Raw genomic sequence first — 14,373 nt, forward strand, 5'->3', positions numbered from 1 at the left:
TTCTAAGGATGGGGAGGAAAGCAGTATTTCCTACAGGTAAAAATCAGTTCTCTCTCACAGAAGGATCAGCCTTCTGCCTCCTAATGAATCAATAACTGTAATAATCCATATTTTAATGTTTCCCAAAGCCACCAGGGCAAGAAATTTCTACCCCTCCCCTATGCAAAGGAACTTATTGATTTAATTGCCCAGAAAGCATGTGAATAGAAAGGCAAGATTATATGCCATAATAATGCTGATAAATGTGCATACATTTTTTTCTCTGTTGTATTCCCTTCCATGTTTAATAATCTTTCCACTTGTAGGATAAATAAACTTTTACCAGCCACTCTTGTTTTAATCTTCCAAAGAATGTTTAGACACCTCTGTGACAGAGTTTTAAAAACACATTTAGTCTCAGACAGCATTTGTCACAAAGAGCTCCCAAAGTGTTTCTTGGGAAAACTTTGCACAATGTCCTGTTGCTGGGCTCAGAGCTGACACAGCCCAGAGGAAGAAGGCAACCCACAGCATCAGCACAAAAGTCATATAGAAAAATTATTAAAATCACTTTTTAGTATCTCATTGAAGCAATCTTACTAGGCTGAACACCAACTAATGCCATGAATCACAAAATAAGTTGGTATTAAAAGTTAAGAGGAGACAAAGAGCTTTTTTTCTCCTTTTAGGAACAAATCTGGTTCCTTCTGAAGGGCTTCACAAGATCTCAAACACCAAAATTCCTATATTTAACAGATTAAAATGCTGAAAAATAAAGATTATCTGAGTACCTTTTCTACCCACATACAATCCCTATAAATCTTCAAAAAGAAACTGGGAAAAAACTTCTCAATCAACACAGATTGTAGACAAGCAACCAAGTCCAATTGTTAAAAACAAAAAAAAATGGGAAGAATTGAAAGGAAAGGGGTAAAAAGTAGCAGATGACCAAAGTTTCTCGGAAAAACACAAGAAGGAAGATGTTGACAAGATAATGATGCACATCAACAGCTTCAGTCAAAAAGAAACAACTAAAAATCCTCCTGGAAATTAAATTGTGCCAACAAAAAAAAAACCCTGCACCATAGGAAAGAGGGGAAAAAAAATCATGTGGAATTTGGTAAAAGTTAACAGCATTTTTCTAAAAATGCTGACAAAGGACCAAAACAAAGCAGCAAACATGTTGAGACTTGTGAGGAAACACAAGAGAAGAAATATTTATTCTATCTACATATGAAAAAGTAAATTATTCTTGCAAAAGTAAATGAATAAAGCCTTAGAAAAAAATTGTGTAAACAACTGTAATTGTGTAAATAAGTAAAAAATTGTGGAAATATCCATAAATATTCTTTATGGATACCTGATACCAGTGGTTTTCTCAGGTACTGGTGGCTGCTTGTCCCATGCAAGCTTTGTGATAAAAATCTTGCCTCACCCAGCAATTTAAGTTCCTTGGAAGTTTAGTGTCCTGGTCACACAAAGAACAGCAGAGTGGAGTGTGGTGACCCAGAGCAGCTCAGCCTCCAGGAGAGCACAACACACTCAGATCAGAGGACTATGAAATCCAACAGGGCAGGAAAAACAGCCATGTTTCCTCTTTTAAGGGTGTTTCTGAGACTCAGCACAGGTACCAAGACCTGAAATTTCTTGCCCAGAAGTTTTCCTTAGCACTTATTTTAAATGAGTGGCTACTACAGCACCACATGTACCCAGCAAAAATAAAACCAGAACTTTCATTTGGCAATAATCAACTTTTTACATTAAAAATGTTTTTTGTACTTCATTTTTAACGTGCTTTAAAAAGCACTAAAAAGTTTTCTAGAACTGCTACATTATTTCAGCAAGAATGAAAAGCATAAGTTTAAGATTACTGATTTAGATAGCTTTTTTGATGGGAGTGTCCCTCCTAACATGCAAAAAGAGTTCTCTGCACATAAGAATCCAATTACTTTACTAATATTGGGAGTTGCTGTAGCTTTGATCATCCTAAAAGATAGGAAAATATTTCTTAAGTCTGTTTTGTCTTTGGATGTTTGACTGCATCTTATTTTATTGCTCTCTTTTGGAACTCAAACTTAGCATTTTCCTGTTATACCCAAATACTGTAGAACATAAGAGAGCTGGAGAAAAGTGGGGAAAAAGATTCTATTTCTTACTTACAGAAAGGAATAATTTTACAATATTTTTCTGAAGATATAATGTAAAAAAAGACTGCACAAAAAGTTTACATAATGCTGGAACTAATAAATATGTAAAGTTAATAACATTAGGAGAGGTATTTTGAAATTACACTGACTTGGAGTCAGCATAAGAAGAAAAAAAAAAAAAAAACTAAGCTATTTGAGTTGACTTGCTTAAAAAACAGTTCAGTTATTTGGCTCTTCTTCCTTTTCCAAGCCCAACTGCCTTACCAGAGATTAACTCCCTTTTGTCAGGAAGTTACCCACTCTCAAAAGTGAAATGGAGCATTAAGATACTATATGGAAAAAAGTGATATACCATGAAAAAAATACTACAGAACTTTACAAGTATTATCCCCAAACTGCACCTAAAATCATGACTCACAGCAACTCCTGCCATCTTTTCTAACATTCACTACATGGAAATAAAACAACTGAAGAACTGGGGGGAAGAACTTAGCCTGTAAGAAATATTACATTATCAAACAAAGTCACCAACTAAAATCCACTTTCACAACTACCTGTTGTTTCCCTGCTCACCTGTCACTCAAAGTTCAGTGACTCTGAAGAAAAACAAAGCCACAATTTCTCTAAAATTCTGTACAAGATAGAGGTTCTAAATTAAAACAGTCTTAAAGAGGGGGTGGGGGAAGCCAAGACCAGGTAACAGGATTTTCCAGGCTTTATCCTTCATTATAGGTTATTTCAGGTTAAACAGGGGGTGTTCACTGACTGTAGAAGTCAGAAAAGGTAACCCATTACTAACCCATATCATAGCATCAGTTATTTTAGGCTGCTTTAAATAGAGTTACACAGTCATTTCAGGTGCACTGCACACACAGCAGTCATCTCAAACATGCTCAGTGCTCATCCTTGCTCCTTTCCCCATGTTTGGGGTTGTGCTTAGCCCAGCCAGGGCTCTGAAACACAGCTTCAGAGACCTAAAGTCCCATCCCACACCTACCCAAAATAATGAGTTCTTCTTTCAAGATCTATTAAGAGCAATACATTATTTTCCACTCCATCTCTTCATGTCAGTGAAGGGATCTCAAGAAATGAATAGAATAGAATAGAATAGAATAGAATAGAATAGAATAGAATAGAATAGAATAGAATAGAATAGAATAGAATAGAATAGAATAGAATAGAATAGAATAGAATTTTGGTGACTTAGGAACTTGGAAAACCCAAAATGGTACCAACAAGCTTTTTGGAAGTCTGAAAGGTAGATACTATTTCACAAAATTCAACAGCAAACTCATGACAGAGGAATGTTGGTAGCACCACCATGCTGCTTCCACATTTCTTCTTCCCTGGACCAAGGATCACCAGGTGATTACCAGGCCTGCTTCTGTCAGTCAGAGCAATTTAATTCAGCTGCAATGCTTCTGCAGATCAGATGAAATAATTTCATATATTCAGAAAAGTCGAGGCTGATCTAATAAAAAAATAGAAGAAGGCCTCTCTGTCCTCTGCTTTATTCCCCAAAGTTGTGTGCAGAAAGCGACACTGCCTGCAGGAATTGTTCAGCACTCGTATGCCACGACACCCCACACTGCAACAGCAAAATTTAGCTCCACTAAAAGCAGTTTCTCCATCTGTATTTAACATTCCTCCAAAATACATGTTCAGCCTCAAATGACAGTGCTGTTCCTGTTACCAACGCTGCTCTTCTCCCCCCTCACATACAAGAAAGCCAACTACAAAATTCCCATTTCAAAATGCACTGCTTTGTCAAAAGAGCCTTTGTTGCCCTGATCAGTACAGTGGCAAAAGAGAAAATACAAGAAAGAGAACCTATAGAGGTAAAAAGAGAACTATTCTAAAAGCAGGAAGTGTGCAATCCCTTGAAATAGTACACAAAGAGGGGTATATACACCTAAACACATGGGCCTGGAAAAACACAGCCTGACATTCCTGCACCTTTGGATTGGGGTTTTCACAAGAATTAAACACAGTTAATTCTGTTCCCCTACCCAACCCTCTGCCTCTGAAAGTGCTGCTCAGCCTCCAGTCCCCGTTAACAGAGAGATGCTTTTGGGAAAAATCACCTCCAAAACAACATTTGTTTGGAAGCAACTGCTACGAACTGGAAGACACAAAGAGAAAAGCAGCTCATGCAAATTCTAGTATTCCTATCAGTTAGTTCTGCGGGATGAGTTGCAAGCTCAGTCTTCCTCCCCACACCCTGTCTTTGTCTCTGCTATCTTGTTATGCAGAAGCCGGTCTCATTTCCCTGTTTCTGTAGGTAGTTGTTTGAAAGAGAGGAGGGAGGAAACATGCAAACACACACACACAAAAAAAAAAACCCTGAAACAAAGAAAAAACACAAGTACCGCAGAGACCCCAGGGCAGGGGCAGCTTCCCGAGCAAATTTTCAATGAAACTTTATTCCAGCTCGTGGAATCCATCCAATTACAAACCGTCCCCAAGCCCGGCGAGCCACACACCACAATCGGAATTACAACACCCAGCCAAATTTATCTATGGAGGAAAAAAAAAAAAAAAAAAAAAAAAAAAAAAATCATTTAGGAGCACAAGGCGTGCCACACCCTGAGGCAGCAGCTCCAAGAGGAGCCCCCAGGAGAAGGTGGAGGGAGTGAGAAGCCCGAGCCCCGTCTGCAGGGCTGCGAGCATCCCCTGGGTGCGCGCTACCATAAAAGGTCCGCGGCAGCGCAGATAAAGCGGGATCAGTTTTCCCCCGCTAAGCCCGCCTTAACACTTCGCTCTATTTATTTGCCATCTCACCACGCCGCTCCGTAATACAGTATTGACCTATTTTCCAGGTGCTTAATTAATCTCTCTGCTGGCTGCCACACTTGTTCGACAGTTGCTTGCGTGTGTTTTCAACTTATAGAAAAGCCCGAGCAAATTAAGTCTGTAATGGAATTATTATGTCAGAAAGTAAGCCCTCGCAGTCCATCCGAGCTTTCCTACTTGGTGTGGCATCAAGCAGAGCCTAAACTTTTCGCAAACGATGTCATGGGAGGTAACACTGGATTGAAAATAAATAATCACCGAAACATGCATTGTTATCCACAACTGCAGCTTTACCCAATGCAACCGTCTCTCGTAGTAACATATTCTCCCACAATTTAAAGGCACTACAATAATTGAAATAAACAAGGCGATACACAAGCAGGAAGATGCAAAAACAACAAAGCGCCACATAATTTCTGGCGAGTCAAGCCCTGGAGTCCTAAAAACTAAGTTAACAAAAAAGGAAACAATCGCAGTTTCTGACATTTTAAGTCAGATGCAACAGTTAGTAACAAAAGTATAGCCTCAAAAGAAAGCTCTTTATTACATACGTGTAAGCACATAGCACTGACGACTGAGGGCTGGATTGAAACAAAAATAATTTTCACAAACTCATCACTATGTCCTACCGCGTTGAACACACGCAAACGCACCTGCCAGCTTCACAACTGACACCACGACGAATCCAGAACAAACCCCGCACAATCCCTGCCGCAACCATTACGGCGGAGCCCTCAAATAAAGCAAACAAACCCCTCTGTTCCCGCACAGCTCGCTCTTGGGAAACTGACCAAATTTTACAGCGTCCACTTCCCTTCCAGCTGCTGCGAGCGATAGCGGCCCCGGGCAGCATCTGCCGCCCCGGCGCGGTGTCTCCGCGGGGCTCAGCGGGCGAGGGTCGCGTCCCGCCGGGACTGCCGGGAGCCAGCGCGGCGGGGCCGAGCAGCGCCCGGGCCGGGAGGAGCGCCCGGCACCACCCCGGACCCCCCGCGGCCCCGCCGCTCCATACAAGGCGCGGAGGAGGGCGGCGGGGCAGCGGCCGAGGGGCGGGCACGCCTCACCCTCCGGGCGGCCTCGACGCCCGGGAACGGGAAACTTCGCGGAGGGGAAGCGGCGCTGCCGGCTCCTCGCTCGGCCAGGGGGGTCGGGGCTGCGCGGAGCCCCCGCGGGCAGGGCGCGACCGCCGGCGGCGGAGGCAGCGCCGCTCCGCGCCCGCCGGGCCGGCCCCGCTCTGCTCCGCCGCTCGCCGCTCACCTTCACGGGTCGGGCCGCGCCGCCGCCACCGCCCTGGGCATGTCCGGGAGCGCTCCGGGAGGCGCCGCTCCGGCCGGGCTCAGCCGCTCAGCCCCGCCGCTGCTGCTGCTGCTGCTGCCGCCGCCGCCTCGGCCGCTGCCATCTTGTCCTGGCGGCTGCGAGGGAAGAGCCCCAGCTCAGCCCGCTCGACAGACCGGGCCTCCGCCTCATCTTCCCGGGGAGGGACCCAACCCGCCCCCGGCCGCCGCCTCCTCCGCCGCCTCCGCCTCCTCCCGCCTCCGCCCTGCCCGCGGCGGCCTAGAGGCGCCCGCCGCCGCCCATGGCCCCGGAGCGGCGGGCCGCGGCCGCGCCGAGCGCAGCGGAGGGGGCGCCGGCCGAGCCCCGCTCCGGCCCCCGCCCAGCCCGGCCCGCGGGGCGCAGCCTGCGGGGCGCTCCGGCCGCCCGCCCGCTCCGCCCGGCCCGGCGGCACCGGCAGCGGCAGCGCCCCCGCCCGGCCCCGCCGCGCGCCGCAGCGCGGCCCCGCTCCGCCGGCAGCGCCCGCCCGGAGCGCGCTCCCCGCCCGGCCCCGCTCCGCCGCTCGCTCCCCGCCCGGCCCCGCTCCGCCGCTCGCTCCCCTCACGGCCCCGCTCCGCCGCTCGCTCCCCGCCCGGCCCCGCTCCGCCGCTCGCTCCCCCTGCCCTCCGCACCGACCGGACACGGACGCAGCTGTGTGGCCCTCAGCAGCTGCTGACGGTCCCCCCGGCAAGTCCTGGCAGGAACAGGTGAAGATGCTCCTGCTGCTCCGCTCTCTGCCGCCCCGCACCCTCATGCCCTCGGGGCTCTCCCAGGCACTCCCCGATCCCCCTCCGGTGCTGCCGCCCCAATCGCCGCTCCCCGGACGGTGAGCTCTTCCCCCCGCTCCCCTAACACCATTCACACCTAACATAACCGGTGCCAGGAGAAAGGCCCGGCTCAAAAGCTGCAGCTTCGATGGCAAGGTGAGAATGAACATGTGAACTCGCGATTCATTTAAACGGGTGCTCTGGCCTTGTAAGACGAAGAGACTCGCCCAGCCAGCCCTGAAAATAGCCGCGAAGCACCAACCTTCCAGCTGTGGTCTGACATCCTTCCCTGGCCAGCAGTCCCTGCCACGCTAGCCCGAGCCCGTCAGACACAGCACTAGCTCCAGAGGTGACAGCACGCAGCAAATGTATCGACCAGTCCTCATCCTGCATTACAGTTCAGCATTTCGCCTTGCTCAACGCTTCACGAAATAACAGGATACACACCCCCAAGTAACAACGTGTCCCTAATATTATACATCACTTAAATTTTAGTGGTTGGTTGTAGGACTGGTCAATTTCTGCAAACAGCATTCTTGACCCGAAATAGTGTTCAGCTGATGTGGGGCGAGAAAGGAATTACACTGTTTGCCTAAAAAGTATTTAGCCCCAAGATAAATCCTTGGCTACAGCTACAACTGGACATCACATGCTTCTCCACCTCTTGCCAAAAATAACAAAGAATTTCTTTATTTACTTGCACAACTACACGTACTCTGCTATTTTTTCTCACTACTTGTTCCAGTATTTTCAACACGTGTCTGCTTGATTTTAACCTTTATTTAGGACAAATCCTTGTAATAAAGATTGCTAGGAGGTGAAGTCAGAATTTGAATTAATTAATTGGAGAAGCTAGGCTTATTGTACAGAAGTGCTAAAACCTAACATTGGGTTTAATACCACAACATCACCAATTCTCAGTCTTGCAAGTAATGAGCCATATAATTTAGGGATTGGGAAGAAACAGGTGGGTGTCAATGGTAGTAAATTATAGCACTCAAGAGCTGCTCATCACATCTATTGCTTACTAATTTTAGAAATATTAATCAAGCTCCTAAAAAATAACATCCTACAGAGTTATTTCTACACATTTTATTAACATATAAATAGCAGTAAATGTTGATAAACATTCTTGTTGATTACTTAACCATACAAAATCTAAAATGGCTTAACAAAAAAAGCACATTAAATATGTGCTGATTCAATTAGTTCATCTGCATACTTAAGTTGGTGTATATTACCCCAAATTTTGGTTCCCTGGCAAGTCTCAGCATAATTTTTCCAGCTGTTTTTTAGGATCTATTTCTGGCAAATTTCTCATGTTTCACTATGTACCTTCTTACAGTTTGATAACCAAAATAATCCAAATACAGTTGTAAATTTGAACAATACCAATCCTCTACTAACAGGCAAAATTCTGAATCCAGTGCTCCATGGATCCATATGCCAAATTTTAACCAACTTTCAGGAACAGATTTGAATTTAGATTTAGAAAAGAAGGGGTGACTTTGGGCTCGTTAACCTCTCTTAACCACTGTTGTCTCACTGGAGTTTTGAGTTGGTCACGTTTGCTAAATGACAGCACCTCCTGAAGCATCCCAGCCCTGTCAGTTCTTGTCCTCATGTTCCAGTTTTTGCTAATTAGATCAAGCTAGACTTCCACTCACCCTGCAATAGGAGTATCACCAGGCTGTAATCAAACTCTCAAATCTCTCTGAAACTCCTTCAGTTCCTTGGTGGAGCACAGCACCCCTCTGCAGATCCATTATTTGTCCTTATTTCCTCCCTCAGTAAGCTCCCTTCTTTGGGAGCTGTTGCAATTAAAGTTTTCCTCATCCACTGCCCATTTCCTGAGCGTTGGGACCGAGGGCTGCAGTGCTGAACCTCCTCTGGCAGTGACTCCTAAGGATTACTTTGGCCACAAAATACTTTTTAAGTGCCCACAAAGCACAGTAAAACAACATTAGATGTATCAGCGAGCTTTAAACACCCTGATGATCGTTTCTATCAGAGGTTAAATGTGACTGTGTCAGAGAAGCCCTCACATTGCTTCTTTTCTCTTTTTTTGGTCACCTGGAAAGCAGCAAACACTTCCCTGTCCTAATTTTCCTAATTTGTGCTGGTAGGCAGCTGAGGGGTTAATGTGGAAACTCCTGTTACACCTCTCAGTACTGTGGGCTCCTGATACCGTTTGGAGGGGAGTGTTTTGTTTCAAAGTGCTTAAGTAACTCAGTGGAAGGAGGCCCTGTGTCATTTAGATTCATTTGTGAAGCTCAGTGTTGAAACACACACCTCCGTGGGCTCCTGCTCCTCCTTGTCTCTAAGCCTTTGCAGAGGATAAGAGAGTTAGGTGTGAGTGCTCTGAGTGGAAAAAAAAACCCCAGAAGTTGGAAGAAGAAGATACTTCCAACAGATGTAATCTATTATGCAGCAAAAAGAAATGATCTGAGGACAAACACAGGCTAGCAGCTTTTGGCAGAACACCTACCAGTGACATTTTGTGCTATTTTTGTTATCAAAATCCCAAGTGTAGATGCAGACTGAAAATGCTTTGGCTAGAACAATTTGTTTTACTCGTCAAAACTGCTATAAGCTGTATCATCAAAACACTTTTTACAGCCAGTGTGAGCTGTTCATATCAGTTTATGAGTTGCTTGTATCAGCTAAACTCTTAATTTTTGAACAGGCTTGAGTCCTGAATGAGGCTCTGCCATTAGAGCAAAGGCACAAAGATAAGACAGGAGGAGGCAAGAGCACAGGGCTGTAATTCCATCCAGCAGTCCCTAACAACATAGGTGCAAGTGCATGGAACAGCAAGCCACACTCCCAGGGAAAAGGGACAGAACTGGCCTCTCACCATTTTCCTGACCACTTAAATTTTCCCAGGGATAGCTCTCCACTGCTGGCACTGAACATCCCATTTAGCAGATTCAACTCACCCAGCAGAAAAGGCTTTTCTTGGGTCAGGAACACAGTGACTGTCAGAGCTGACACAAAGAGGAAGGCAGAGTTTTTCCTCTGCCCACAGCTCTGGGAGAGCTGTGCAGGCTCCAGCTGAGTTTCCTGGGTAGAATTTATGAAATAAAACAACCCAGAAACTGTTGGCAATGTGTTGTTGTGACCACTGCAGCTTTCCAAGCCTTCACAAGGTGGGACAAGCAAAGGTTCCACTTAAATTTGTCTTTTTTTAAAACTTGCAGGCCACAGTCTTTAGTCTTTCTCACAGTATTCAGTAATTTGTTAAGCAGGGAATTAATTCATGGATTCAAATGATAGGATTTGAAATGACAATATTCAGTGGTTTTCACATTGGCTAAAATTACAGTATTTATCCTTCCCAAAGAGACAGAAGACTGTACAAAATTAAGTATTTTTTTTGCTCACAATTCCTTATCTAAAGCATTTTTTAAACTGGTGTTACTGTCACTTAAGTATTATGAGAAACAAGCATTTGACATTCTGCATTTGAATCAAAATTTTTCATAATCCAAATTCCTGGGGAAACCTGTAAAGGGATCAGAGTTAAACTGATAAAAAGTGCTCTTTTAAAATATAAAAATTTAATTCTGCACTTCCCACTGATTACCATCATATTCAGATAAGCATAGTTCAAAGTTTCCCATCTCCCCTCCCCACAGATATGTTTGCTAGATGTATCCAAAATCCAGCCTCCTGTTGCTGGGTGTAAATGGAAAATTTCTTTCAAATTTAAAGCAAACATACACTTTGCTCCTTTTTGCAACAACTGGAAGGTCAATTGAGAAGCACTGTGTTTCCTCAATTAAAAACACACAGGTTTCCCTATGCATTTTACACTGAGTCATTTGAAAAAATAAGCCCAAATTTCACCTTTTATTTCCACTTTATTTTGTACAGATTTAATGCAGGACTAAAAAAAAAAAAAAAAAAAGGCAGAGTGGGGGAGGAAAGTATTTGTCTGTTGTTTGCTGTTTAACTTACAAATTCAACAGCCTGGCCACTCTGGAAAGATTTAAAAAAAGACACCACAGGTCTCTGTGCATCTCCCAAGGCATGCATGAGGAGTGATCCACTGTGGCTCTTCCAAAGAAGAAAATCAGATTAAAGCATCTTTCAGATTGCCTGTGTTTCTACTTGTTCCTTCCTCAGCCTTTAAAATCCAGTTCCAAGAGACTTCCTGCACCATCCTGACATTGTTATTTCAGATTCTACCAGGTAATGGTAACTCCTAGGAAATAAACTTGTCTGGCATTTAAAGGTAATGACAGGGTGACTAAAATGGTCATTCTTAGAAAATGTGAGAAGGAATCCAAAATCTTTTTGGTTATCATGTGGACAAAAGCTGGGCAACTTGAGATGAAATGCACTCCTCATCCAAACTAAAACACTAATCCCCTAATTTTTCACATCACAGAAAGGCAGAATAACTACACTATAAAATCATTGAGATTGGAAAAGACCTCCAAGATCATCAAGTCTGACCTTTAATAGAAGAGTGATGTTTATACACAAGCAAAAGGAAAAAAAAACATAAGTAGAAAAAATATAATGAATTTATCTTGAAATTACATAAATACCTACTAGTTCAATTAAAGTTTTACAGAATTTCTCTCTCTCTCCTTTTTTTTTTTTTTTAATAGTTTATTTTCAACCTTATTGTCCTTTTCAGTGCCATAGCTGTTGAAACAGCTAACTGGGACAACTATAATTTAAAAATATGGCACCCTGCTAATTGTCACAGATGATTTTGCCCAGGGACACTGTGAGATATTTATTTCTCTGCTTGTGTTCATACTACACAATAGGTAAAGATTTGACAGTGCTTTATTGCTGTGTTTTAAACTATGCTGAGATCTTGTTCATATTAACATATTTAACAAAGAGTCAATGAAATGCAATATTTTGTGGGGTGGTTGAGATATCTTTACTGGATTGAGCAAATCCTAAAGTATCATGGTGTGGTATTTTTCAGACTGTATTTTCATTTTCAGTCTGGTTTTACTCTTTGTTAGAGCCATAAATCATTTCTCACTCGTGTACCTTAGGAGAGCCACAAGGAAAGGGTCTGTCTTCAGGAAATGTGTCATGATAATGTACATTTCTAGTTTGACACTGTAAATTTTCTTGCAAGAGTCTTTCTAATCAGCTATTTTCATGTAATCAGAAGCCTTTGTGGTGTCTGTCTTTCACGTAAGTGTACTTAATAATTACATTTGTCTGCTCACTCACTCAAGCAGGAAAAGAATTGAAAGTTATTGTTAATGAATGTTAAATGTGTACAAAAATGCAGTATGTTTCTATTTTTGAGGTGTTTGGCAAGGACAAATATATTTTACAATATCTGACTATTACAACATAAAATAGAGAGAATCTAATAGAAACTGAGGATGTTAATATTCACGGCAATCAACAAAAAATAAGATAATCCACTCCCAATTTAATGATAACCCAACATTGGAAAAATATTTACTTTACATAAAAAGTTTAAAAAACATTGAAACACTTTTTCTATGGAGGAGAAAATTAACTTCTTAAAATAAAAAGCATATTTAAAACTAAAATTCCAATGACAATGTGCCAATTTTTAAAATCTTTAATAGCAAATATTATATAGCATTTTTTCCTGTTGTTTTGAAATAAGCATCAATAAGCACCCTACCTTTAAGAATATCCATAGGGTACCATCCACTAATACTAAATTTTTTCATTTTTACAGGTGAGTAATGACTTCTCTCCTTAGTGACTGATACATTGGAAGATCAAGGGCTGCAGGAAGACAAAGAGCACAACATGTTCCAGCTGACCTCACTTTCCCAAACACATCACTCCTACAAATAAACATCACTAAACACAAGCAGGCAGTCAAATTACAGAATTAAAACATAATCCTGCATTACTCCAGCTCTACTGACTCCAGGGAAACTATTGACACCAATGAATGTTTCTGGGGCTGTGCTTTTGCATATTCCAAAGCCTTCCAGAGTAAACACTGATGAACTGGCTGCTGGTCCAGGCTGATGTTTTGCTGTGGCAAAGAGAAGTTTTATCTTAATGCAGTGTGTTCCAGTCTCCCCCACAAGCTGCAGCACACAGGAGTGGAGACTGCTTTAACTCTGGCAGGCACTGAATCACATCCAAGCCTATTTTAGAATTAAATGGAAATGACCTCGTTACCTGGGTCTCTCCAACCTCACTGTGAAAGCACTTGAGGACTGAGCCAGGGCTTTGCTATCAGCAGCTAAAAATGAAATCCAAACTGCACAAACCCCCTTTTGTTCCACTGGTGTAAGGCCCTGTCACTAATCTGTCTGTGGCACAAATCCCTCCTGAGAAGCATTTTTACCCCAGTCAATGTGCACGTGGCTTGCAAATGTCCACCTACACCCTCCTTTAACACCTCAATACAACAGCAACTTATCCGTGTGTTTCCCTGCCTTTTAAAAGCACATCTCCTTATTTCTCCCCTCCCCCATGAGACATCCTTAATGGAAAACCAGTTAAAAATATCTTCTAAGGGTTTAAATTACCACATTAGAGACTCTCCTCCTAGAATGAGCAACAGAAAAGGCACATTAATTACATGAGTTATGAAAACAAATCAAACCATTATAAAGGAAAATAAAATCCTTCTTTAGTAAAGAACATATTTTCCTATAAATGTGTTTATTCAGAGGTGCAGAATTCTTACAAAGGTTACAAAACTCGTGCTTATTTTTTTATTTTTCTGTTGCTAACCAGTAACAGCCCAAATCGGTTCCAAAGGAAAAGGTGATGCTCGGCAGTAGTTTAATGAATTGTTTTGACCCAGTGAAATCCACCGTGTCTCCTCCTAGTAATGAGACACTCGGCAGAAAGTATCTCATGGCAGGAACAATGGCAGCAGGCTGGCACAAAGCCCCGTCACCTCTGAGCAATCCTTCCCCAGACAATGCAGGGGAAGATCAGGTAACACTTGTGCTGAGCTAACTGCATGTGCACTTAGTGCTGCTGCTGCTGCTTTGACCTGTAGCACTTTCAGTTTATGAGTATTTGGATAATAGTGAAACCTTTATAAATATTGTTATTTATTTTTTTAACGCCTCTTTGCTAGTTAGATGTAAAACTCATGTTGTTTTCTGACTTAAGAGACACAGACACAAATTTAATTTTAAAATGTTTTAGTGTAAAATACACAAAAATATCATGTCTACCCATGTGACATTTTAATTAGATTTTGTGTGAAGGTAGACAGGAAATGAGTTGGGTTTTATGGCTTTATCATATTTTGATAAAATTACCACTCTGCTTCTGAAACAGGGAATACAGCCTTAGACATGATCTGATGCTGGAAAGAACACGAGAGAGAAGTGGAAAGGAAAATGGCAAACAGATATCTATAAATAAAAACATGGTCATACACA

The 14,373-nt window shown here is 42.9% G+C and overlaps 1 protein-coding gene across 8 annotated transcripts in view; it reads right to left on the reverse strand.

The window, feature by feature from the left end:
• HIPK3 (homeodomain interacting protein kinase 3) overlaps positions 1–7,722 on the reverse strand; it is a 64,617-nt gene extending 56,895 nt beyond the window's left edge. For 2 of the 8 annotated variants that reach the window (XM_056493912.1, XM_056493908.1), the window contains exon 1: positions 6,174–6,384. The gene's annotated coding sequence lies outside the window, so the exon portion shown is untranslated. Of the gene's footprint in view, positions 1–5,710; positions 6,049–6,173; positions 6,385–7,256 lie in introns of those variants that run through there. The other 6 variants (XM_056493913.1, XM_056493910.1, XM_056493911.1 and 3 more) reach the window with 5 other exon arrangements.
• Between the last annotated feature and the right edge of the window lie 6,651 nt (positions 7,723–14,373).

The sequence above is a fragment of the Oenanthe melanoleuca genome, chromosome 5, assembly GCF_029582105.1.
Source record: "Oenanthe melanoleuca isolate GR-GAL-2019-014 chromosome 5, OMel1.0, whole genome shotgun sequence".
NCBI classification, from domain to species: domain Eukaryota; kingdom Metazoa; phylum Chordata; class Aves; order Passeriformes; family Muscicapidae; genus Oenanthe; species Oenanthe melanoleuca.